Genomic DNA, 26667 nt, shown 5'->3' with positions numbered 1-26667 from the left:
AGTAACTGATGGTGGTAATGATTGAACCGACACTGCAGAATAAGAACTACAACATTTTACACTATCTGGTTGATATATGACTACAAATAGATTCATTTCCAATCCCTCTTTACTCTCGTAAAAATCTTAGCCAGGTGTGCAACAGAATATCCCCATAATTGAGTGAATTCTTCCCAAATTATTCAAGTTCTCCTGGTCCCTACACGGGAGCCGGCTCCAGGGTGCTCCTTGAGAGGTATCTCTTTAGTCCCACTGAAGATAGCTTACTTTGGGGAGGAAAATTTCCTATACATTGATAGCCTTGGGAATTGGTGGCGAATTCCTGCCCCTCACTTCCAGCGCCTGGGGAATGACTGCCTGCTCGCACCAGGCTCTGATCTCGCTCCTACCCCCTCTCATTCTGAAAGTGTCCAGGGGAACACATGGGAGGGAGTTTTATTTCCTCCTGGAGCAGAAATGGGGGCCAGGCTAAAACGAGATTTCCCCCGTGGGCAGAAACACGGATGCCCCACGACGGTGTGAAATCCTAACTCTCTCCCTCCCTGCTCCACCCACACACACCCGTGGGACTCGTAGGTCACTTTCAACCATCTCGCCGGCCCGAGCATCTGGGCCGTGACGTCATCAACACCCGCCCACCGCGCGCCCGAGGTTGACAAGGTCACGGAGGGCAGACTTGTAAAAGCTGTTCAACTTGGTGCCGTCCACGCTGAGCGCCTCTCCCTCGACGGCAGGGTCTTGTAGGTAAGCCTAACATAACCTAAAAGAGGAGAAAGAACGAGAACACACACAGGCTAAAAACAGATAAATACAAAATCTGTAAGTGGCACTTTAGAGGGAAGGAGCTTGGATATTTCCAAGTATGCTTGGGGGGAAAAAAGTCTAAAATGCGGAGCAAGCATCGGGCGTGGTTTCAGTAACAAATGAAAAAAATAAAATACAAGTAAATTGTCCTAAATTAGCTAAGTATAAAATCCAATCTGAAAAAGGTTTGAGATTTAAACTAAAATGAACTTTTAAGTTACTTTAAAAGTATAGGGAGACTAGAAGTGGATAAGGGCTGTTAAGGCTCAAAACTAGATAGAATACAAACCCTGACAGAGAGGGAGGCAAGGCTTTACATTTCTGAATCCTGACCTAAATATGCCTACAGTTTTACAAGAAAATGTATTTTTCTGCTGTAAATTTGTTTGGCATAATAGAATATCCAAAAGAAAAATATTATTATGTATTTGGAAACTTAGGTATGCAATGATTTCTTTTATACAAGGCGAGATAATGCCATCTTAAACAGAAAACAAAATGAGGCTTTTAAAAAGAAAGGTAAATCACTAACAGAAAGAGGCCTGGTGAGAGAAATCAACATATCGGTTAGGGTACTGAATGCACCTCAGCCTATGTTGGTAGAACGCCTACCCGTTTGGTTTATACTGTCGTTTTACGTGGGTTTCTAGAACCTCCGGCATTCACTGGAGGAGTTTGCCTGTCAGTCCGTCAGTGACATCCACCAGGTTTTGTGGTTAGAGCATTGACAGAGCGCCTTGAGTCTGCTTTTCTACATTTATGACGACACATTCTCCCCATGACAGTGTTTTGTTCATTTTTTTCCCCCTCATTGTTGACTTTTATGTGTATTTTTCTTGTTCTGCAGATAAATACAGGATGATAAAGACACTAATTTTAATTCCACTTTTTAATTTTTGTACTTGTGTGTGTGTGTTTGAAAAATACAATGCTAAAGTGATGGTATTGTCATTCTAACAAGGTCATTTAAGCAGTTATCCAACATTGTGCCTTATAGTTGATTAAATAAAAGCGTTAGGACAAAATCTACTAGTTTTAAAAAAGAAAAAAGTACATTTCCAACAGATATGTGTCTATAGGTGTGTGTGTATATATATGATAAAGTGTGTGTAAATAGATCTTCTTTACTATGACAACTTATTACTGATGTTTACTCCTGTCAGATGTCATGATCAGGTAAGCTGCACTGCCCTAAATATGTAAAACACAATTGCAAAATTCTCCCTACTTCCAAAGTTTCATCCATTATGCCTATGAGAAAACTCATTTTGTTTCTATGTGTAAAATATGAATCTAATTCAATACCAAATATTTCCAACAGCCTTTACATACATGTCTGCATAGTGAGTTGTCTTAAGTATTTACTGTAGAAATACAATATGTATTGAAATTAGGTCTTTGGTTTTGCAGCCTCGGGCTCCCAGCCTCTAAAAACAAGAAACAAGGTTAGTTGCAAGTAAAAGTTAGAGCCCTGAGCACTTTAGAGAAGCATTCCCTAAAGTCTGTGCTGTGGACAGCAGTGAGAACTGAAGTGAAAGCCTGTGTTTGAAAAGAGGGGGAGGGGAGGAGGTAGAATTCCTTGTTAAAAACATTTTGGGAAACATTCTGTATCCTCCCTGTTGGAGATTCACAACATACATTAACATATTAAAGACTCTTACATTTATGCTCAATTGCTTTTCAACAAAGGTGTCAAGGAAATTCAATAGGAAAAGGGTAGTCTTTTCAACAAATGGTACTGGGACAATTGGATATCCATGTGCAAAAAGATATATTCAAATGAAGTATCCCACCCTATTCAAACTCCATCTAAATGTTAGAGCTAAATAACAAAACTTTTTAAAAAGAAAACATAGGAGTAGATCTTCATGACTTTCTTGGAAATAAAAAAAAAAAATCACAAGCAGTAAAAGAAAAAAGTTGATAAGCTGAACTCCAGCAAAATTTAAAATATGTGTGCTTAAAAAGACACCAAAAGGAAATGGAAAGAGGGAAAAAATTTTGCAAATCATAGAATACCAAGGAACTCTTGCGGTGCAAGAAAACGACCCAATTTTAAAATAGGCAAAAAATTTGAATGGAACAAAGATACATATGAATGATCAATAAACACATAAAAGGATGCTCAACATAATTAGCCATCAGGGAATGCAAATCAAAACCACCGTTAAATAAAAGTACACAGCCATTAGGATGACTAGCTGGTGAGGGTGTAGAGAAATTAAAACTCTCATACACTGCTGATGGAAATGCAAAATAGTGCAGCCATTTTGGAAAAACAGTTTGGAAGTTTCTTAAAAAGTTAAATATAAATTCATCATATGATTTACAACTTCAATCTGAAATATATACCCAAGAGAAATACAAACAGTTGTTCAAACATAGACTCCTACATGAATGTTCCATAGCATTATTCACAATATCCCCAAACTGGAAACAATCCAAATTCCCATACACTCATGAATGGATTAAAAAAATATGGTATATCTATTTGGAATACTGTTTGTCAGTAAAAAGAAATGAAGTCCTGATACATGCTACAAAATAAATCAGCCTCAAAGCCATGCTTAGTGAAAGAAGATAGACACAAAAACCAAATATTGTATCGTTCCATTTATATAAAACTTCCAGAAGAGGCAAATCTATAGACACAAGGTAGATTAGTGGCTGCCTAGAGCTGGAGGTGGGAATTCAGAGTAATGGCAAATGTGGGAAGAAGGGATGTTTTTGAGGTGGTGAAAATGTTTGAAACTTGGATTTTAGTGATGGTGGTACAACTCTGTAAATTTGCTAAAAATCATTTAGTTGTACACTGAAAGAAGTGAAATTTATGGCATGTAAATTATACTTCAATGAAGTTGTTTAAAGGAGAGGGTGTTCTCTGTTTAAAACAGTTTGAGAAACACTTCTCACATCTTGGAGATTCACAACATATATTAACATATTAAAGACTAAGGAACGATATAGTAAAGAAACTTATTTAATTTTTTAATCCAGCATAAACCAAATTTATGTGACCACAGAAACTTTTTAAAATTACATCAATTAAACCCTTTCAAAATGAATGTTGAGGGAAATATAATTAGGAATTGCTGAAAGTATTTCCCTTTATTCTCTATCCCTTGACTTCTCTAAGCCCTTATGTCCAAATAAATGGCATACGCTTGATTAGTTCCTGAGATTTTTTTTTTTTTAGCAAAAATAAATACAGTTTATATAATTAGTCCATACAAACCAGCAGCTGGGAAGGCCTCCCCCCTCCACGGTGACTGCCTCTGTGTGTACTGGCTTTCAGCTGGGGTGTCAGGCTGAGATTAAACAGTAATTATAATTGAAGCTAATGCAATTAATTACATAATTTTGTGTTGTTCCAAGTTAATTCCACTACTAAAATTACATCATAAAATTAGAGCATTAAGAAGGATTACTGTCAAAAGTAAGTGTGAGTCAAGTACCTGACTCATGTGTGATTTATCTCCAGAATACTTGGCTCATATTTGAAACGTGTGTAACAGTTGAATGATAAACATGCACTCAATAGATTGGCTGTAGTCCTTAGTTAAGTAATTGGTGTAGATTGTACATCTCTGGGCTTCCCAGGTGGTGCTAGTGGTAAAGAACCCTCCTGCCAATGCAAGAGACTTAAGAGATGCAGGTTCAATCCCTGGGTCAGGAAGATCCTCCGGAGGAGAGCATGGCAACCCACTCCAGTATTCTTGCCTGGAGAATCCCATGGACAGAGGAGCCTGGTGGGCTACAGTCCATGGGGTAGCAGAGTCAGACACAACTGAAGCAACTTAGCATGCACACATGTATATATAGAGTCCTGAGCCTGGAACTACCATTGGGGAAAAACTGGAAGCTCTGGATGAACATGTCTGCTCTTTATGTAGGGGAAAGAATGACTGTTGCATAGAAGGTGAGGAAAATTTGATAAGAACTGTTTACTTAAGGAAGGAGAAGAGGAATTTTTTTAAATTTTATTTTATTTTTAAACTTTACAATATTGTATTAGTTTTGCCAAATATCGAAATGAATCCGCCACAGGTATACCCGCGTTCCCCATCCTGAACCCTCCTCCCTCCTCCCTCCCCTACCCTCCCTCTGGGTCGTCCCAGTGTACCAGGCCCAAGCATCCAGTACCATGTATCGAACCTGGACTGGCGACTCGTTTCATACATGATAATATACATGTTTCAATGCTATTCTCCCAAATCTCCCCACCCTCTCCCTCTCCCACAGAGTCCATAAGACTGATCTATACATCGGTGTCTCTTTTGAAGTCTCGTACACAGGGTTATTGTTACCATCTTTCTAAATTCCATATATATGTGTTAGTATACTATATTGGTGTTTTTCTTTCTGGCTTACTTCACTCTGTATTAAAAAGCATTAGCAAGGTGTATTCTGCAAACAACTATTGCATCCTTTTTTGTCAGAGAGAAATGACTGTGGGATGAGAAATGGATAAACACTTTGTTATACCCAGTTGATATTAACAAAGAACTAGTACAGCCACATATCAGGACTATGAAATGGATTTGCTAAGAACAAAATATTTTTTAATGATACTTTTCAGGAAAAAAATGGCTTCAAGCAAGGCACAGATAGTATGATTTGTCCTTTGTTTTTATAGTAAATATATGCCAAAAATAATGATACTGATGAGTTTAAATGATGTCAGCCAGAATTTCAGGAATACTGGTTTTCATATTTGAAAATGAATATGATTTTGATGGAATTATTTTGAATTCAGTGCAGGGTAGGAGCCAAAATGAACATTTTAAAACAACACTGTATATAAATTTTGCATTAACCTATTATTAGTTACTTGTAACTTTTTCAACAAGTGTATACTGAACCAGAAAACCATAATCATCCAAGATTAAATTTACTTAAGCAAGGAGAGAAAGAACTTCTTTTTGATAATCTCTAAAATCTGAATTTGTATTCCAAGTACACGTATAAATTATAGTTTCATAACATGCTTATGAGAGAAGTTCAGTCGTTCAGTCATGTCTGACTCTGCGACCCCATGGACTGCAGCATGCCAGACTTCCCCATCCATCATCAACTCCCGGAGCTTGCTCAAATTCATGTCCATCGAGTAGGTGATGCCATCCAACCATCTCATCCTCTGTCATCTTCTCCTCCTGCCTTCAGTCTTTCCCAGCATCAGGGTCTTTTCCAGTGAGTCAGTTCTTTGCTTCAGGTGCCCAAAGTATTGGAGCTTCGGCTTCAGCATCAGTCATTCCAATGAATATTCAGGACTGATTTCCTTTAGGATTGACTGATTTGATCTAGTTGCAGTCCAAGAGACTCTCAAGAGTCTTCTCCAACACCACAGTTCAAAAGCATCAATTCTTCGGCGCTCAGCTTTCTTTATGGTCTAACTCTCACATCCATACACGATTACTGGAAAAACCATAGCTTTGGCTAGACGGACCTTTGTCAGCAAAGTGATGTCTCTGCTTTTTAATATACTACCTAGGTTGGTCATAGCTTTTCTTCCAAGGAGCAAACATCTTTTAATTTTATAGCTGTAGTCACCATCTGCGGTGATTTTCGAGCTCAAGAAAATAAAGTTTGTCACTGTTTCCATTGTTTTCCCATCTGTTTGCCATGAAGTGATGGGACCAGATGCCATGGTCTTTGTTTTTTGAATGCTGAGTTTTAAGCCAGCTTCTCTCCTCTTTCACTTTCATTAAGAGACTCTTTAGTTCCTCTTTGCTTTCTGCCATAAGGGTGGTGTCATCTGCATATCTGAGGTTTTTGATATTTCTCCCTGCAATCTTTTTTTTCTTAATTAATTTATTTTAATTGGAGGCTAATTACAGTATTGTAGTGTTTTTTGCCATACATTGACATGAATCAGCCATGGGTGTACATGTGTTCCCCATCCTGAACCCCCCTCCCACCTCCCTCCCCATCCCATCCCTCAGGGTCATCCCAGTGCTCCAGCCCTGAGCACCCTGTCTCATGCATCAAACTTGGACTGGTGATCTATTTCACATATGGTAATGTACATGTTTCAATGCTATTCTCTCAAATCATCTCACTCTCGCCTTCTCCCATAGAGTCCAAAAGTCTGTTCTTTACATCTGTGTCTCTTTTGCTGTCTCGCATACAGGGTCATCATTACATCTTTCTAAATTCCATGCTGCTGCTGCTGTTGCTGCTAAGTCACTTCAGTCGTGTCGGACTCTGTGTGACCCCATAGACGGCAGCCCACCAGGCTCCTCCGTCCCTGGAATTCTCCAGGCAAGAACACTGGAGTGGGTTGCCATTTCCTTCTCCAATGCATGAATGTGAAAAGTCAAAGTGAAGTCACTCAGTCGTGTCTGACTCTTAGCGACCCTTAGGAGCCAGCCCACCAGGCTCCTCCATCCATGGGATTTTCTAGGCAAGAGTACTGGAGTGGGGTGCCATCACCTTCTCCGTCTAAATTCCATATATATGCATTAATATACTGTACTGGTGTTTTTCTTTCTAACTTACTTCACTCTGTATAATAGGTTCCAGTTTCATCCTCCTCATTAGAACTGATTCAAATGCATTATTTTTAATAGCTGAGTAATATTTCATTGTGTATAGGTACCACAGCTTTCTTATCCATTTGTCTGCTGATGGACATCTAGGTTGCTTCCATGCCCTAGCTATTGTAAACAGTGCTGCGATGAACATTGGGGTACACGTGTCTCTTTCAATTCTGGTTTCCTCTGTGTGTATGCCCAGCAGTGGGATTGCTGAGTCATATGGCTGTTCTGTTTCCAGTTTTTTAAGGAATCTCCACACTGTTCTCCATAGTGGCTATACTAGTCCCTGCAATCTTGATTCCAGCTTGTGCTTCATCCAGCCCAGCATTTCGCATGATGTATTCTGCATGTAAGTTGAATAAGCAGGGTGACAATATACAGCCTTGACATACTCCTTTCCCAATTTGGGAAAGTATTCCACAGTCCATTTTTCCATGTCCAGTTCTAACTGTTGCTTCTTGACCTGCATACAGATTTCTCAGGAGTCAGGTAAGGTGGTCTGGTATTCCCATCTCTTTAAGAATTTTCCACAGTTTGTTGTGAGAGAAGAGCAGGCCAGAAGGCTGCAGATACCTCGCCCCAGACCACTTGGGAAACCTAGAATACCCCCTTTCTCCCAACCACTTCAGGTTAATTTGATTTTTGTTCAAAGCCTAACTTTTGTTTGTATCAACATTTGTCTCTAAAGTTTGTGGTTCAATTACATCTATTTTGCAAATTCCACTTCTACCACTTATTGGCTTTCCTATGCTGGTTTTAGTTTTTTTTTTTCCTCTCAAAACCAAGCTTAGCTCTGACAGTATCACATCTGCATTTGTTCTTCATTGCTCTTCATGTAGACTGATTCTCATTTCCTCAAAGACAGCCTTGCAATTCCCGCATTTGCTCTTTTCTAAATGAAAAAGTAAGATATCATTCATGCCTCCTTATAAACAGAATGCCTTTTTAAAACTCCACTTTGTGTGAAGGGTTGAAAATGTGGAGGGATTAGTTGGAGAAGTCAGGCAAAGACTCTTTTTGAGGAAAATTAGGATTGGGAGTAGTTTATCTGTAAGGGGACTGTGTCCACTCTTAACAATGGAAGTCGTCTCTGTGTGCGTGTGCCTGTTGAATATGAGTGATACGACATGAGAAGGACCTCTGTCAAGACTTTCTCCATCCTTATGTGTCACTTAATTTTAGGTGTAGCTCAAAACAATCTCTATTCTCTCCTGCTGGATTTAAGCATTAAGTACTTACCAATTGGTTTTCCCCACCTTCCTTTTCTTCCAATTCTATTAACAGGTATGGTTAACTTAGCAATTACATTATATATATATATATATATAAAATATAAAATATAATATATATAAAATCAATCACCTTTACAGAATGTAGAGAAAAATAAGAAAAAATTATTATATGTATTATAATATTTAGTAATAAAATAAATAATAAATTAGTGTATTGTATTATTATATATTATATTTATTGATTATTATATTATAAACAATACAATACAATATAATATATTATAAATATAATACAATATAATATAATATATAATATATTATAAATATATAATACAACATAATATATTATAATATTAATATTACTTATTATGTATAATATGTAATATTTAAAATAATGTTATATATTATATAATATATAATTATATACAATTGTTTATTAAATATTTTATTAATAAAATTAAAATAAATTATAATTATTATATTATAATTATTATACATTATATATAATATATATATGTAAAATCACCTTTACAGAATATAGAGAAAAATAAGAAAAAATTATTATACTATCATAATGCAATCATTGTTAGCATTTTTAAATGTTTCCTTCTTTTTCTTATTAACTTCTCTGCATAGTTGTAATCACAATTACTGTTCTATATAATAAGATCTCCCTAGTTGCTAAATGTTCTTTATAATCATAATATGTAAGTGGAGTGAAAGTGAAGTTGCTCAGTCATGTCCGACTCTTTGTGACCCCATGGACTGTAGCCTACCAGGCTCCTCCATCCATGGGATTTTTCCAGGCAAAAACACTGGAGTGGGTTGCCATTTCCTTCTCCAGGAGATCTTCTCGACCCAGGGTCAAGCTCTGCATAATACAATATTCTTGACATCCTTTAAAAAAATGTGACTAGGATTCAGATTTGTAGTTTGTTTAAATTAGCTTGCACTTAGAGTTGAAGACCCGAAAGAGGAAGGAAACATTAGAGGGAGGAGCAGAGGGTCTCAGTGTCCAATTCTTCCAACTTTATCAGGGCGGGTGTCCCACTTCCAGAGAGTAAGTAGAAAGGCTCATGTTTGTTCAATTGGATAACTAAAGAAGTACACCCCTGTTGGCCAAAGTCAGACTACTTGTGAGCTTGACAGCTGCCATTTTCGAGGTCAAAAATAGGTAGTTTGATTTAAATGGGAATAAAAGGAAAATTAGGATCTAATTTAGGCCTTTTTTGTTCTTAATAAAAAAAAAATAGCTTACATTTTGTCTTCACTGAAACGCCAAAGCAGTTCTACCCAAGGTTAAATGCTGCGGTATTTTCATAGATTGAAATGGTTGATAATACCCAAGTTGGTTTCTTCAATCTCATTTTTCAGTGCTTCCTCCCAAATAATGTATTTCATTGTTAATATAAAAGTGCACTGTTGTACTCTCGAAAGAACTTGGCAGTTCATAAATAAAGAATAGAAAAAAAATATGCAAATCTCTGCCAGCCTCCAAGTCCCTTAAGGTTAATTTAACTGTCACACGTAATTTCTCAGGAAAGAAAGCAGCCTATGTCCGTGAACCAGCCAGTTAACTCATCCATGCTTGTGTCACACATTTCACTCCTGTGTAATTTTTTCAGCACAATATTATTTACTGTGTCAAAGGCATTGATGAGGTCAGTAACCATATTCTGTCCACACTGATTATTCAGTTAGTTTAGGCAAATCGTCCCGCAGCAAGTTAACAGGTCCTTCATTACAAGATCACAAAATACCAGCATCAGATAATTAAACTTCCCATACCTAGAACATGTTTCTTAATATATTAATAAGACATTAGAAGAGGTTGTCACAATCATTTGGTAATCACTGAAAATTGCTTTCTGCTTCCTCCCTTAGGAAAAAAAGAAAAAAATCCAGGCATCACAAATGCATTTTGAGTGTTTTTGTTTGAAATTTAATGGGCTCTAATTAATTTTTCAGGGACTGTTTGTCCTAGTTTGGGCTCATCCTGCTGTTTCTAATCCTACTTCCATTTCCATGATGTGCCTCTGTACACCTGGGTTAAGAACAGGAAATAGAAGAGGAGGGGGAGGGTTCTGAAGGCCCTGAGCCTTCCCTCCATTTCCATTGGTGTGTGAACTAGTGGTATCTGTTCTGCTTATTTATTGCTGCACAGCAAGCTACCTATTAGTATAGGGAAGTGCAGGATGTGGTGCACATTCAGTGGTGTCCAATTCTTTGTGACACCATGGACTGTAGCCTGCCAGGCTCCTCTGTTCATAGGATTCTCCAGGCAAGAATACTGGAGTGGGTTGTCATTTATTTCTCCAGGGCATCTTCCTGACCCAAGGATTGAACCCACATCCCTTGTGTCTCCTGCTTTGGCAGGTGAATTCTTTACCACTGCACCACCTGGGAAGCACATAAGTATGTAAAGGAGGCTTAAAACAATTATTTTGCTCCTGAATCTACAATTTGGATAGGGCACAGGGAAGACACCTTTTTCCTTCTCCTCGCAGCATCAGCTGATGACAACAGCTCAAGACCAGGAGCATCATCCAGAGATTCACTCCCACGTCTAGCAGTTGATGCTGGCTGATACTGGGACTTCAGCTCAGGCTGTTGGCTGGAACACCTGCATGTGGCCTCTCCGTGAGCCAGCTTGGCTTCCTTGCACAATGGCCGGCTTCCAAGAGCAAGTGTCCCAAGAGGACAAGGCAGAAGTCCAAGGCATTTTCTGACCTACCTTTGGAAATCATATGGCACCACTGTCCACTATATTGAGGCCATCACAGAGGTTGACCAGGTTTGAGAGGTGGGGACACTGGCCACACTATTTGATGGGAGGAGTGTCACCTTCTCACCAAACAAGGAGTGTAAGGGATGGAATATATCATGGTGGTCATCTTTGGAAAAGAAAATCTTCCACAGTTGCTAAGTAAATCATTCAGATGGAAATATCCACCTAAAAATAGGACCTGCTTTTGAAAATATTTAGGTACTACTATTGGTATCTAAGTACCATTATGTAAATATTGGCTCAGGTATAGTGCTGAGCAGTATCCTAGAAGCTAGGGAGTATGGCATTATCTTTACGTTTAAAGAGTGTGTAATCTATTGGAAGAGACCTGAAGTAAATAATTACAATTATATGTGTAAATGCAATAATACAGGTAAATAGTAATACGTATGTGAAAAGAAAATTTCATCTCATTCTTGACCTTCCCCTTGTCTCCTCCCCCTTCTTCACTCCCTTTTTGTCACTGGTAACCAGGTTAACTTCTCATATAATATATCTGAATAAATCATACTTGGCTTAGTGACACTTCAATGACAAAAGAGAATGACACGCTGAAAATTATGAATTAGTGCCTAATATATTTTATATGTAATATCTAAATACCTAATGTTTCCACAAGACATTTGAGTGTTGGCTTCCAAAGCATTATTTACCAATAAATATGCATTGAATAAATGAAAAATAAGCCTTTGTCATTGTTCTCAAATAGCATTGTCTCTCAAAGTATTAAAGTGTTCTTAATTACTCTGAAAAAAACATTTAAATCGTGTCTATGTGAGATCAAAGAGGGTTGTTTTGGGTTAAAAAATAAATGTCCAAATTTTTTTTCATCTATGCATTTTTAGCATGAGTGAAATAGTTTTATGCAAATAGTTCTGAGACTTTTTTCACTTACAAATTGATGGACATTGAAATGTTACTGCTTATGGACAGTAAGATGTTTCCTGTATTTCACTGTTATAAACAGTGGTCTCTCTGGGTAGTAACTGTGGATTGTTTTGACTTTTCTGTAGTTTTTAGAATTTCATTTTGGAAGTAATATGAAAATATATCCTGGGCTTTAGAAAAAGATGCCAAAGCGCAGATGTATACGATAGCCAGAGACAGGTTACTTGTTATAGAAAAGGTGGTTCACATTTGGTTTCCATTCTATCTCCCATTTCATTTCAAAATGTTTGTTTCTAAGGGGAGTCTTCCAGGAAAAAGCCTTCTGATTGGTCTACTCTTCACTTTTACTCCAACTAGGCAAACAATATAGGAGTGAGGGAAACATTTGAATAAACAACTAAGAACAGATTGGAAATAGTGTCCCTGTTTGGACAACTTTTAAAGAAATACCTTCGTGCACATGGATTTATTTATCTGTTAGAGAGCTTAGATGATTTTCTTGTCTAAACATGTACCCCGTGGGACCTAACCGGCAGTCTAGTGGTTAAGATTCTGTCTTCCAGTGCAGGGGGTTGCAGGTTGGATCCCTGGTCGGCGAGCTAAAAAAGACCAAAACATAAACAACAGAAGCAGTATTGTAACCAATTCAGTAAAGACTTTTCCAAAAAGTGTACCCCTTGTTGGAAGTCAGGGTAGTCGTTACCCTTGGATGGAGAGAGAATAACTGGTAGGGGTCTGGAGATGTCAATTTTCTGGAGTGCTGGTAATGCTGTTTTTTAAAGGGCTATATGCTACACGCAGATGTACTCATTTTGTGAACAGTTCATCAAGCTGTACACTTTTGTTTCCTGTACGTTTCTATGTATATATTATTCTTCAAGTACAAGTTTAAAAATAAAGGGCCACGTGTGAAAGATGATGTCATTTTGGCAGGCCCAAAGGAAAAAAAAATCAGTGAAATAAAGAGATGAGGCAGGAGGACTTATAACTGAAGAAGTAAGTTCAGGACAGCTTGCTATCTCTATGTCATTCTAGAAAAAGAGAAAATGTAGCTAATGAAAAAATGCCCACCATATCATATAATATTTTTTTACTCTTTGTAATAAATTTAATAATATTGCAGACTTTGACTGTTATGCTTTGTTTTATCCATAAAATGGTCAGCAGGCTAGTTACTCTTTCCCAGATGAAATCTTTCACTTCTTCACCCCATCCCCAAATCCACCAACACCTTACTATATCAAATAGTCATAACCTGTCTTGACCTCTCCACTGGTTCCTTTCCCTCAACCTGATAAAAATACTCAAATCTCTTCCTATTCTGGAAGAATATTTGCCCACAGCCATGCTCCTTCCCCAGTGTTTGCCCTTGTCTTCTGCCATTTCCTCCTCCTTACAGTCGTCATTGCTTCTGTATTTAACTATCCCTTAACGCTCTACGACTCAAAATGGTTATGTGAGTCTGTTGCACTATTGTAATCATTTGTGTTCCCCACCTGACATTTTCAGGTGAGCAGCAGTGAAGAGACTGTTCATTCCTCATCTATCAGCAGAACCAAATACAGCGGCTTCCTTTCTGAAACTTGCACTCATTGTTACCACCAAGAAACTGTTGCGTAAGTGATTCCCCCGGTGCCGTGATGGAAGGACACATTTGACCTCCTTCCTCACGCCACCACTGCACCTCCCTTGGGGTTTAGATCTCCTCTGACTCGAGTTTCCTTAGAATTGGTTAGTTCTGTGAGCTCTGGAATCTAGCCTGCCCATCACTGTTTTCCTAATAATGGACTCAAGTGCCCAACTCATGCTAGGGACTTCATAGCTATTCCTCTAATAAGTGAAATGAGGGAATAAGTGAATGAATGAAAAAGAAGTGTAGAAATAATCTGAAATAGACTGGCAAAGTTCTTGAGCCGGGTCCAGAGAGAGAACCTTGCTGGTTTTCATCCTTTGCTGCACCATAGACTTGGAGAAGGCAATGGCACCCCACTCCAGTGTTCTTGCCTGGAGAATCCCAGGGACAGGGGAGCCTTGTGGGCTGCCGTCTATGGGGTCGCACAGAGTCGGACACGACTGAAGCGACTTAGCAGCAGCAGCAGCAGCAGACTAGGGCAGTATTTTTCAAACTATTCATTAAGATCAACTAGTAAGTTGTGAAATCAACTTTGTGAGTCAAAAATGACATTAAAAAGTAATTTTTATTTATTTATATTTCTGGCTGTGCTGGGTGTTCCTTGCTGCACAGGGCCTTTCTCTGTTGTGGTTAACAGGGGCTGCTCTCTAGTTGTGATGCTTGGGCTTCTCGGTGTGGTGGCTTCTCTGGTGGAGCACCGGCTTTCAGGCACTCAGACTTCAGTAGTTTCAGCACATGTGGGATCTTTCTGGATCAGGGATTGAACCCGTGTTCCCTGCGTTGCCAGGCAGATTCTTATTCACTGAGCCACCAAGGAAGCCCCCAAAATGACATTTTAAAGTGAAATAGGATAGAACAAAACAAGTAGAGGGAATAGAATAGGATGAAGTAGAAGGGAATGGAATAGAAAATATTAGTGACTTGCAAATAGTAAAGGAAAGCAATATTTCGTAACACGTTTTCTCTGTTGTATGTATACATGCAAACGTCTATTCTAAACTTCCATATAAAGTATTTTGTATATGTGTCAGGGTCAAAAAACTGGAAAGCTACTTCCCTAGTAGCCTGTGCAGGATAGAGTTAATGGAGCTTCAAAAGTAGATAGCCATGAGAGAGATCAGGTTATTGTAAAGATCAGCAAAGTTGGAGCTATTTATTTATTTTATTTTATTTTTTTTTGGTTATCGTTTGGTATTTTTGGCAGCACAAAGTCTTCTAAACAAGTTAATCTTCAACTCAGAGGCACCGTTCACTTTGAAATGTCCACAAATGCTTTTTGAAATAGGCGATGGATACATCGACTGTATAGAAGGTATTACTGTAACAACGTTGCAAAAAAAAAAGACAAAACACACATGGGGCTCAATATGGAAATAGCATGTTACATTCTTGTGTGAAAAAATAAAGTTTCAATACATTTCAGATATATATGACATCTGTTTGATTCTTAATTCTTTATAAATGTTTTCTGGGTTAGGTCTACCTTTATATTTTCTTTATCCATTAGTAGTTTCTTAGTAAAATCTCACTTTATTTTTATACTATTTAGTATACCTAATTTCCCAGCTATCCTTCCAATCAGATTGAGCCAGTGACCTTCATTGCAGCCTGTTCACTTTGATTCTCTTTGACCATAATCCTGTATTTAAAATTTACATTCTGGCACCTATTATTGGGTCTTGCTCTGGACACCCATGTCTCGCAAGAGGCAATTCCCAAAGCGTTAGCCAAGGATGAGGGGTAATGCAGTGGCTTCCATCAGTACCATGGTGGGGATGACATCCTTGCCTATAAAGGCAGTTGTGGGGCAACTTGACCTGAATCATATGGACTAAGAATGGGAGTAAAGATGACATTGGAGATTTTGAGAAGACAAGAAACCAAACCAGGACTTCCCTGGTGGTTCAGTGATTGAGAATTCACCTGCCAGTGCTGGGGACACAGGTTCGATCCCTGGTCTGGGAAGATTCCACATGCTGCAGAGCAACTAGCCAGTGTACCACAACTACTGAGCCCGCACTCTAAAGCCCACAAGCTGCAACTGCTGAAGCCTAAGAGCCTTAGAGCCGGTGCTCAGCAACAAGAGAAGCCCCTGCAATGAGAAGCCCGAGCAAGCACGGCAACTGGAGAATAAGCCCCCTCTTGCCTCAACTAGAGAAAGCCTGCATGCAGCAATGAAGACCCAGTGCAGCCAAAAATTAAATAAATAAGATAATAAATTAAAAAAACCCAAGCCAAACAAAGAAAGGTATCCCACTGGTAGGTCTCCCAGCTTTTAGGTTCTATTCCACATCAAAGCTGTTACTTGTATTGCTGTCAGTCGAATGCATGAATAAACCCTACTGATAGGGAAAGCTCAGTTGTCACATATTAATATTCTGCTCATTGGAAATATTTTCTTTTACTATTTCTTAAATTCAGTATTTCCTGATTGCATCTAGGAGAAAAGAAAGCAAGCCTGAAGCAGTTAAGACACAGAATCAGACCAGACAGGTAATTCCAAATACTTTCAGGCACGTGGGAGAGCAGTTTTGTGACATATTCTCAGAATCTATAGCAACCGTAAAGGAAAGGCAAGGAAGGAACACTGGCCTCAGGTGTGAGACTTCTGCCATTGGAACTATTTAAGTGCAAGCCACGTGCTATTGTTTGCAGTGTGAGGGCGAGAAGGCCAGCACTGGGAGGCAGATGAGCCCACAGCTGCAAGGCCCTTCTGTCTCCTAGAACCTGTTTCTAGGTGTTCTTCCAAAACTCACAAACAGGCAAAACACTTTTCAACTTCCTGGCATGACTAAAGGCAGAGTTATCTGTTAAAGATCTGAAGGTACTCAGGGGGCTCTCCGACAGCCATTGATTTTTACAGATGAGTAAGATAACTCACAGAGAAACATAGAAGTGTTTTGCCTTCTCTATTTTCTCCTTGGGCTTTTAGAGACCTGTACAAGAAAAAAGGGTCAAACTCTATAAACTTTGTATCTGAAAGCCCTGTAAGAATATTCCAGGGAGGGAGGTTGAGGGGAGTTGCTTAATGGGTACAAGAGTTTCAGATTTGCAAGATGATAAAGTCCAGGAGATCTATTTCACAGCCTTTTCTCAACCCTACTGAACTGAATACTTTCAGATGGTTTAGATGGTAAATTTTATGTTATCTGATTTTTTTTAAAACCACAGGAAAACAATATCTTGTTGTGTGTTTTTAAAAATACAATATTGTAAAGTTTAAAAATAAAATAAAATTTAAAAAAAGAGAAAGGAAAAAAATACTATTTAAGTAGGAAAACTTTTAGATTTAAAATTTCATCATTACTCTTCAGTAGTTCCCAGATTAAACAGGGATTAGATTAGAAATCAAATGGAAGTCTTGAAGTCCTGTGCCATGTGGTTGTCATCTTAACAATAACCCCAGGCACCCAGGACCTTTAACAGTCTTATTCAAGTTGCTGCCTGGGCGCAGAATACTATTAGTCACCTCACTCAATAAACAGGGAGAGTTGGGTCAAATCCATTAGGGTGCAGTTTTCATGAGTGCCTACTCCATGCTAGATAATGAAGAACTGAGAGCCAGAAAAGGAATTTGGTAAATTTTATAATCTATAAAGGGATATGGCATAATTAGTGATAATATGATGGCCCCTTTTGCCATTCAAAATAGAGTTAAAAGATGAATGTAAATTAGGCATTTTCCCCCATTAAGCTAAAGTGCATCATGACACTTCACAAGTTAATTTTCACAACGTAGGATTGAACATGAACACCCAGCCCAGAGCCAGACACAGAGCACAGGGTTTTGTCTCTTCTATTTCATAGTGTACCTGAACAGTGCTTGGCATGTAGTAGACACTCAATACATATTTCTTAAATAAATGAGTAGTATGAACTTAATAAATGCTAGCTAACCTCTGACGGTAAAGAATCTGCCTGCAATGCAGGAGACCCAGGTTTGATCCCTGAGTGGGGAAGATACCCTGAAGAAGGGAATGGCAACCCACTCTAGTATTCTTGCTGAGAATTCCATGGACAGAGGAGCCTGGTGAGCTACAGTCCATGGGGTTGCAAAGAGTTGGAGACATTGAACGACTAAACACTTTCACTTCACTTTCATGTTCAACAATGTCTTAGATTTCCAACATGAAAAAAAAAAAAAATAGCTCTCTGTGAAAGATGTGATCAAGATGACAAAACTGGAACTAATTGCAGCTCAAGATAGTGTGCATAAGGGAACTGTTGCTAAAAATTCAGATGCAGTAAGAATATAGTGAAATCTATGAAAGATGATGTAGGAGAAGCAGCTTTTGGAAGCCTGGGACCATGACTAGGCAGTCGTGCACTGTGTGGATGGATAGTCTTCTCCCACTAACGCCTGCGGGTTTCAGACTTTCTCTTGTCTATTATAAGTGGAGTGTTAGTTGCTTGGTCATGTCTGACTCTATGCAACCCCACAGACTAGCCCACCAGGCTCCTGCATCCATGGAATTTCCCAGGCAAGAATCCTGGGGTGGGTAGCCATTCCCTTCTCCAGGGGATCTTCCCAACCCAGGGATTGAACCCAGGTCTCCCACATTGCAGGCAGATGCTTTACTGTCTGAGCCACCAGGAGAGCCCTTTTCTTAATGCCTCAATTTATGCAATATTCATTTAACACACATTTAATAAGTGCCAGGTTCTGTGCTTGCCCTAGAAATATGAACACCTAAAAACCTAGGTTCTGTTATTTAAGGAGTTCACAATGGCGGGGGGCAGACTCTCAACTAAATATCATAACGTAATACAGCAACACAGTGGAGCCACATAGAAGGGTGTGATTACAGTTGTCCGGCGGTGTAAGGAATGGAAGGGGTAGAAGCTTAGAGCAATGGTTCTGACCTGAGGGAATCAGAATACGCTGCAGGGTCTGTTACCACCTGTATTTAGGCACCCCACCCTCCTGTACTCACTCCCCAGTGGGTTCTGAGTAGGGCCCAAGAATCTGCATATCTAACAAGTTTCAGGTGATCTAGCCCGCTTCGAAAATCACTGGCTTAGGGTAATTAAATTTAGTTGGCATTTAAATCAGGGCAGGGAAAATTAGACAGTTGGCATTTTCAGTTACAACAGCTGATTCAGGTATTGAGGAACCCAAAAATCCAACTTAGAGATGACAGTTCTGCCTGTGTGTTGTTGACTGTGAGAAGCACCTTAGCCATTGTCTTTCCTTGTCAGAGTGTTTGGCAGAGGAACTAGAGGCTTTTAGAAGTACTGCTTCTGCAGTGAGAAAATACAGAAAAGAGGGACAGGGCAGGCTGGCAGGGGCTCTTGGTTCCTAGGGCAGGGGAGTGATAATCACAATCTAAAAGCAGTAAATGTTCTGAGGTGTGCCATCTTGATGACACAGTGCTGGGTTAGGGTGTCTTCCTGCCAGCCTGCCAGCACTGGGACTCAGCCACTGCATGTTCTGAGGAGACAGAGGTTCCCTCTGCATCTCACACCGGTGCAGAATGGGACTCAACCCATTGTGATAGAGGGGGTCAAAGGTCATGTTTTGCTGTTTAGCAGCTTTATTCCACTCTGCATCCCTCCCACACCCACCCCAAGAAATCTTACTTGGACCCCAGAGCACTGAGGCTGGGCCACAGGAGAGACAGGAAACCACTATCTAATTCTGAGCTCAGAAAAAATAGAAATGCCAGAATCTGAGAGACACCTCAAGAAAGTTTCAGGGAAACCACAAGCTTGAGGGACTTAAGGGTGGGGAGCTGGAGGCAGACAGACCTGTGTTTGAGTTCAGCCCTGCACTTTATTTCCTGTGAGTTTGGAAATGTTATTTAAATACTTTCTTAGCCTGAGTTTTCTTTATTTGTGATTGTTGGATATTGAGGTTGTTTTTATTTTTCACAACTGTGTACATTACTGTGATCTCTATCTGTACATACATCCTTGAATTAATCTACGATAATTTAGAAGAGATTCCTAGAAGCTGCATCACTTGGTCAAAGGTATGAATTCAATGCACGTGGTCAAATTTTTTTCCTGACAGTTTCCAGCATTTTACTTATGTTAACAGTATATAGGAGTGCTCATTTCCCAGCATCCTAAATATCGTAATATGTTAGTCGCTCAGTTGTGTCTGACTCTTTGGACCCCATGGACTGTAGCCTGCCAGGCTCCTCTGTCCATGGGATTCTCCAGGCAAGAATACTGGAGTGGGCTGCCATTTCCTTCTCCAGGAGATCTTTCCAACCCAAGGATCAAATCTGGGTCTCCTGCATTGCAGGCAAATTCTGTACCATCTCAGCCATGAGGGATGCCCCCTACATATCATGGATAGTTAGTTAGTAAAAAAAAAAATCTTGATTTCATTGATGTTACATGAAAAATGCATCCTGCTGTGTTATGTGGCAATGCTGCAACCACTAGTGAAGCTGAATATTTTCCACACATTTATCGGTCATTTATATTTTTTGTCTTTTGTTGTGAATTGCCAGTTTATGGCCTATACCTATTTTCTGTTTGTATTTTCCTCATGATTTTAAAGGAATTCTTTACACACAAACAAGAGTAAATTTTTATGTCATAAATTTGCAATCATTGTCTTTTTATTTTTATGATGACCTTTTATATTTAGAAGTTTTAAGTTTTATGTGAATGGAATAATTTCTGATGCTCTTTGAAATTTCTTATAGCATGCATTCCTAATGATTGGGGGGGGCATTTACATTACACACAATCACTTTGGACCCTTATCCATGGAGGGTTCACGTACAGATATTATAAAAGTATAGTGTATAGAAAAACCAGAAATGAAGGAAGTCACTCATATAATTGGTTATAGGATTCAGTGTTTAATGTAGAGGCCGATATATAAATCAATCAAATTCTTGTTTTTTAAGTAATTTCAAATTATTAATATGCTTTTATATATATGTGTCAGCTATTCTGGTGTTTAAATATGTAAATAAACCAGTTCTTCTTCACAGAGATGATGTAATGTTTTTTCCTGGGAACTAGCAAATACACAATATATCAACACATATTGCATGATTTATTCAAGGTACCACAACAAGGGAAATATGAATGAAGATTAAGAAATGTATGAAAAATTTTTTCCAATATCAAATAGGGTGCTTATGTGTAGAGGAAATAATATTAAATGCAATTGAGAAAACTAAAATTAGATACATGTAGCACTGTGTCTATTATTTTCTTTTCTCATTCTCCTTTAAGCCCTCTGGCTCCTAGCAATCAGAAATGAGTAAATAATGTGTTTTGATATATATATATATATATATCAGTAAACATATATAAAAAATTAATTGGAATATAATTGCTTTACAGTTTTGTGTTGGTTGATACATATATTGTTAAATGGATCATATAAAGAGGATCCAGAAAAACACAAAAGAGCAACATAGATGAATTAATTCATTTCCAGTCCTGAAGGTAGTGCCACAGCTGAATGGTCCTGACCAGTGGGCTCCTTGCATAAATCATTCCCAGGATGACCGTCAACACACTGTGAAGAGGATTAAAAGGTTAGAAATGAAAGCTTCAGAAAAGGTTAAAGCCTGGGTTGGAGGGACTAAGGCTTCAGAATTGGCTCAGACCTATTATTTAATTTCATTCTGCCTAAGGCAAATGATCCTACAAACACAGATGACATATAGCTAATAGTGTTTGTTATTTGAGTGCTTGATATTGGAGGAGTAGAAAAAATTCTTTCTTTTTTTAGTCTTGCCATTTTTTTGCATTGTATAGGTCCAAGACTCCTGTGTCACATGGATCCCATAAAGTAAAAGGTATCGTGGAGGACCTTTTCCCTTTTTCTCAGGTTAAATAACCTAACGTTTTAACCAAGAAAAAACGCTGATAATGTGAGGATATGAAAGGCTTTCCTTTCCATCCCACAGAGGACTGAAAAAGGAGGGATTGAGAAAGTGAGGAATAACGTTCTGACCCCAGAGCTGGGGTATGGAGGAAACGTTCTGGGGAACCGAGCGCAGGGGTCACTGTAATGCACCTCAGAAAGAGAGAAGCAGAGCTGTGGCGAATTGTTTTTTTTTTTTTAAGTAGAAAAATTTTAATTGAATTGTAACACATATAGGAAAGCACACAAATTTTAATACCAATATAGAGTTCGATGGATGTTTACCAAGTGGAAACACCCATGTAACTATCACCAAGGTCAAGAAATGAAACATAAGGTTTGAATTTTGTATTCGTTCACTTAGGTCTTGATTGGCTTTGTTGAGCGCCTTTTAGGGCCTCTTTCTATATATGTATACGTGCGTGCTAGGTCACTTCAGTCGTGTCTGACTCTGTGCGACCCCATGGACTGTAGGCTGCCAGGTTGCTGTCCATGGGATTCTCGAGGCAAGAATACTGGAGAGGGTTGCCATGCCCTTCTCCAGGGTATCTTGCCAACCCAGGGACTGACCCCATGTCTCTGATGCCTCTTTCACTGGCAGACACGTTCTTTACCACTAGTGCCACCTGGGAAGCCATTTCTACATATCCTTACTCAATAAATGTTTCCTCAAAATGGATAAATCATAATCATCAATGCTTGTAATTAAAGAGTTCATTTAATGTTCTAAATAATAAATGCAGAAATCTTTTGCTTTTCATGTTTTTTCTCTCATTCTAGGAAATATTCCTTTAAAAAAAAAAAAAAGAAAAAGGATATGAAGTGACCCTCAAAATCTTTATGTCTTCCCACCATTTGTCCATCAGCTGCCTGCTTTCAGTTCCCATGTTTTGGAGTTTTCTTTGTGTCCTTATTTTCTACAGTGCTATAGAACAAGGTCAGTGGCTTAGTAATTATTTATATTTTGCTGTATTTTTTTACATTTGTGTGTTTAGTCAGAAGTAAAGTTTTCAGAATTATACCACAAAATATCTATGCCAATGTGTTTAAGTAAAAGGTAATAGATCTATGTTGGGTTTTTTCCCCCCCAAATACAGGCATATCTTGGAAATACTGCCAGTTCAGTTCCAGACCATGCAATAAACAAATATGAATATCAAAACAAAGTGGGTGGCATTTAAATTTCGTGATTTCCCAGTTCATATATAACTTATATTTACACTATTCTGTAGTCTATTAAGTGTGTAATAGCATTATGTCTTAAAAAACAGTGTGTGTGTGGGTATGTAAGTATGCTCAGTTGTGTCCGACTCTGTGACCTCGTGGACTGTAGCCCACCTGGCTCCTCTGTACATGGGATTTCCCAAGCAAGAATACTGGAGTGGTTTTCCATTTCCTACTCCATGAGATGTTCCCGACCCAGGAATGAAACCCCAGTCTCCTGCGTCTCCTGAATTGGCAGACAGATTCTTCACTGCCCTACCTGGAAAGTCCAGAAAGCAGGGTACTACATATCTTAATTTCAAACTACTTTATTGCTAAAAAATGCTAACCATCATCCAAACTTTCCGTAAGTATAGTAATAACATCAAAGACCACCACCCCAGATCACTGTAAGAAATACAGTAATAATGGAAAAGTTTGAATCTTTCAAGAATTACCCAAATTCGACACAGAGACTCGAAGTGACCAAATGCCATTGGAAGAATGGTGCTGACAGACTTTCTTGACTCAGGGTTGCTACCAACCTTCACTTTGTAAAAAATGCAGCATCTATGAAGTGCAGTAAAATGATGACAGTAACCCTGTAATTATTTTCTAATGTAATAAATGTTCATGTTAAAAGTTTGAAAACCACAAAGGTAAGTATAAAGAAATTGATAAACATTAATCCCACCACATAGGAATAACTTCACTTCAAATTTATGATCTTTCCGGTATTTTTTTCTATTTATATATATCAGTTCAATTCAGTCCAGTCGCTAACTTGTGTCTGACTCTGCAGCTCCATGGACTGCAGCATGCCCGGCTTCCCTGTCCTTCACCATCTCCCGGAGCTTGCCCAAACCCATGTCCATTGAGTTGGTGATGCCATCCAACCATCTCACCCTCTGTCGTCCTGCTCTCCTGCCTTCAGTCTTGCCCAGAATCAGGGTCTTTTCCAATGAGTTGACTCTTCACATCAGTGGCCGAAATAGCTGAGCGTCAGCTTCAGCATCAGCCCTTCCAGTGAATGTTTTGGGTTGATTTCCTTTAGGATTGACTGGTTTGAGCTCCTTGAAGTCCAAGGGACTCTCAAGAATCTTCTCCAGCACCATGATTTGAAAACATCCAGTGCTGCGATGAACATTGGGGTACACGTGTCTCTTTCCCTTCTGGTTTCCTCAGTGTGTATGCCCAGCAGTGGGATTGCTGGATCATAAGCCAGTTCTATTTCCAGTTTTTTAAGGAATCTCCATAGTGGCTGTACTAGTTTGCATTCCCACCAACAGTGTAAGAGGGTTCCCTTTACTCCACACCCTCTCCAGCATTTATTATTTGTAGACTTTTGGATCGCAGCCATTCTGACTGGTGTGAAATGGTACCTCATAGTGGTTTTGATTTGCATTTCTCTGATAATGAGTGATGTTGAGCATCTTTTCATGTGTTTGTTAGCCATCTGTATGTCTTCTTCGGAGAAATGTCTATTTAGCTCTTTGGCCCATTTTTTGATTGGATCATTTATTTTTCTGGAGTTGAGCATGAATGGATAAGAAAGCTGTGGTACATATACACAATGGAGTATTACTCAGCCATTAAAAAGAATACATTTGAATCAGTTCTAATGGGGTGGATGAAACTGGAGCCTATTATACAGAGTGAAGTTAGCCAGAAGGAAAAACACCAATACAGTATACTAACGCATATATATGGAATTTAGAAAGATGGTAACAATAACCCTGGGTACGAGACAGCAAAAGAGACAGTGATGTATAGAACAGTCTTATGGACTCTGTGGGAGAGGGAGAGGGTGGAAAGATTTGAGAGAATGGCATTGAAACATGTAAAATATCATGTATGAAACGAGATGCCAGTCCAGGTTCGATGCACGATACTGGATGCTTGGGGCTAGTGCACTGGGACGACCCAGAGGGATGGTATGGGGAGGGAGGAGGGAGGAGGGTTCAGGATGGGGAACACATGTATACCTGTGGTGGATTCATTTTGATATTTGGCAAAACTAATACAATTATGTAAAGTTTAAAAATTAAATAAAATTAAAAAAAAAAAAGAAAACATCCAAGTCTTTGGTACTCAGCTTTCTTTATGATCCAACTCGCACATCTGTACATGACTACTGGAAAAACCATAGCTTTGACTATACAGACCTTTGTTGGTAAAGTGATGTCTCTGCTTTTTAATACACTGTCTAGGTTTGTCATAACTATATATATATTATATATGTATATTTTTTCCACAAAATCCATAAACTCTATCAGTTATATATACTGTTTTCTCACTTTAAAATCTTACGGTTTTACACTTCTAGTCATAAAAACACATGAGAAATGTAAGTAAAATTAAATGTATGCATTATTCAATAGTATTCCACCTTGAGGAGACAAGGAAGGCTGTGGAATCAGAGGAATTCTGCAATCAAGAAACATTTAAAGAAGAAAAAAAAAGATACTATGAAGTCCTAATGGCCAGCTCCTAGCTGCAAAACAAGAAAGCTCACTTGGTGATTATAAATTTCAATTACAGTAATACCTAAAGAACTAATTTTAGCCAGTTCCTTCACAACATATGGATCATCCATTGTCAGAGAAGTGATACAATTTCTGAATTAAGTTTAGTCTCTTATGGGGAATTAATAAGAATATTTAAGAAATTATTTAAGATATGAGCTAAGAATTTAGACAGTAATCTAAGCTTAATCTCTAGGAAAAGGAGCTCTCTTTCACAATTCATGGGTTTCTCTGCAACTGATAAGCATGAAACATAGTTTCAAGGGTAACTGAATTTGATCAAAAGTGAAGTTAAATTTGAGCACAATAAATTCAGGTATCACAACTTGTAATGGGGAAAAGACTGTCATTGTAAAATTATCTAAATTATTGGGACTGAGGCAAAAGCATACTAAATTTGATCCTCTGACATAGATTTCTTTTAAATAAGTCTCTAAGCAGTCTTATAAACAGCTTGGAGATTGGTGTACTTTATGAAAAGTATTGAAAATAGGAGACATTTTTTTTAATATATTTTTTTCTTTTTTATATTTTTTTTCTTTTAGCCATGCTTCAGGGCAATTCAGGATCCTAGTTCCCTGACCAGGGATCGAACCTATGCACCCGGCATTGGGAGTGTGGCGTCTTAACCACTGGATCACCAGGGAAGTCTCAGGAGACCATTTTAATAAATTTGAATTCAGGAAGGTAGAAACCATAAAAAATATATGTACACGTATCCATTCTCCCCTAAACTCCCCTCCCATCCTAGCTGCCATATCACATTGAGCAGAGTTCCCCTTGCTGGTTGCCCATTTTAAATATAGCAGTGTGTACATGTTCATCCCAAACCCTAACTATCCCTCCTCCCCTTCCTTCCCCTATGGTAACCATGAGTTCTTTCTTTGAGTCTTCAGTCAACTTCTGTTTTGCAAATAAGTTCATTTGTATCAATTTTTTTTTAGATTTCAGAATGTAAGCCATGTCATAGGATATTTCTCTTTCCCTGACTCCTTCATTCAGGCTGACAGTTTCTGGGTCCATCCATGTTGCTGCAAATGGCTTTATTTCATTCATAGCTGAGTAATATTCCATTGTATATATGCACCACATCTTTATCCCTTCCTCTGTCAATGGACATTTAGGTTGCTTCCATGTTTTGGCTATTTTAAATAGTGCTGCAATGAACATTGGGGTGCATGTATCCTTTCAAACAAGGGTGTTTTTTTTTTTTTTTTT

General features: G+C 38.6%; 1 long non-coding RNA gene across 3 annotated transcripts; it reads left to right on the top strand.

Annotated features, from left to right (window-relative positions):
- The first annotated feature begins 678 nt into the window (after positions 1-678).
- On the top strand, positions 679-26667 carry LOC101905345 (uncharacterized). Of its 3 annotated transcripts, none has more exons than XR_003038168.2 (4): positions 679-744; positions 22502-22658; positions 25306-25442; positions 25995-26667. It is a non-coding gene; the product is annotated as an uncharacterized lncRNA (long non-coding RNA). The 3 variants fall into 3 exon arrangements; XR_009490506.1 differs by lacking the exon at positions 679-744 and adding an exon at positions 21183-21389; XR_009490507.1 differs by lacking the exon at positions 679-744 and adding an exon at positions 21412-21653.

This window comes from Bos taurus, chromosome 14 (genome assembly GCF_002263795.3).
Source record: "Bos taurus isolate L1 Dominette 01449 registration number 42190680 breed Hereford chromosome 14, ARS-UCD2.0, whole genome shotgun sequence".
NCBI lineage: Eukaryota > Metazoa > Chordata > Mammalia > Artiodactyla > Bovidae > Bos > Bos taurus.
Note: the sequence above shows the minus strand (reverse complement) of the source record. Positions and strands in the feature narration are given on the sequence as shown.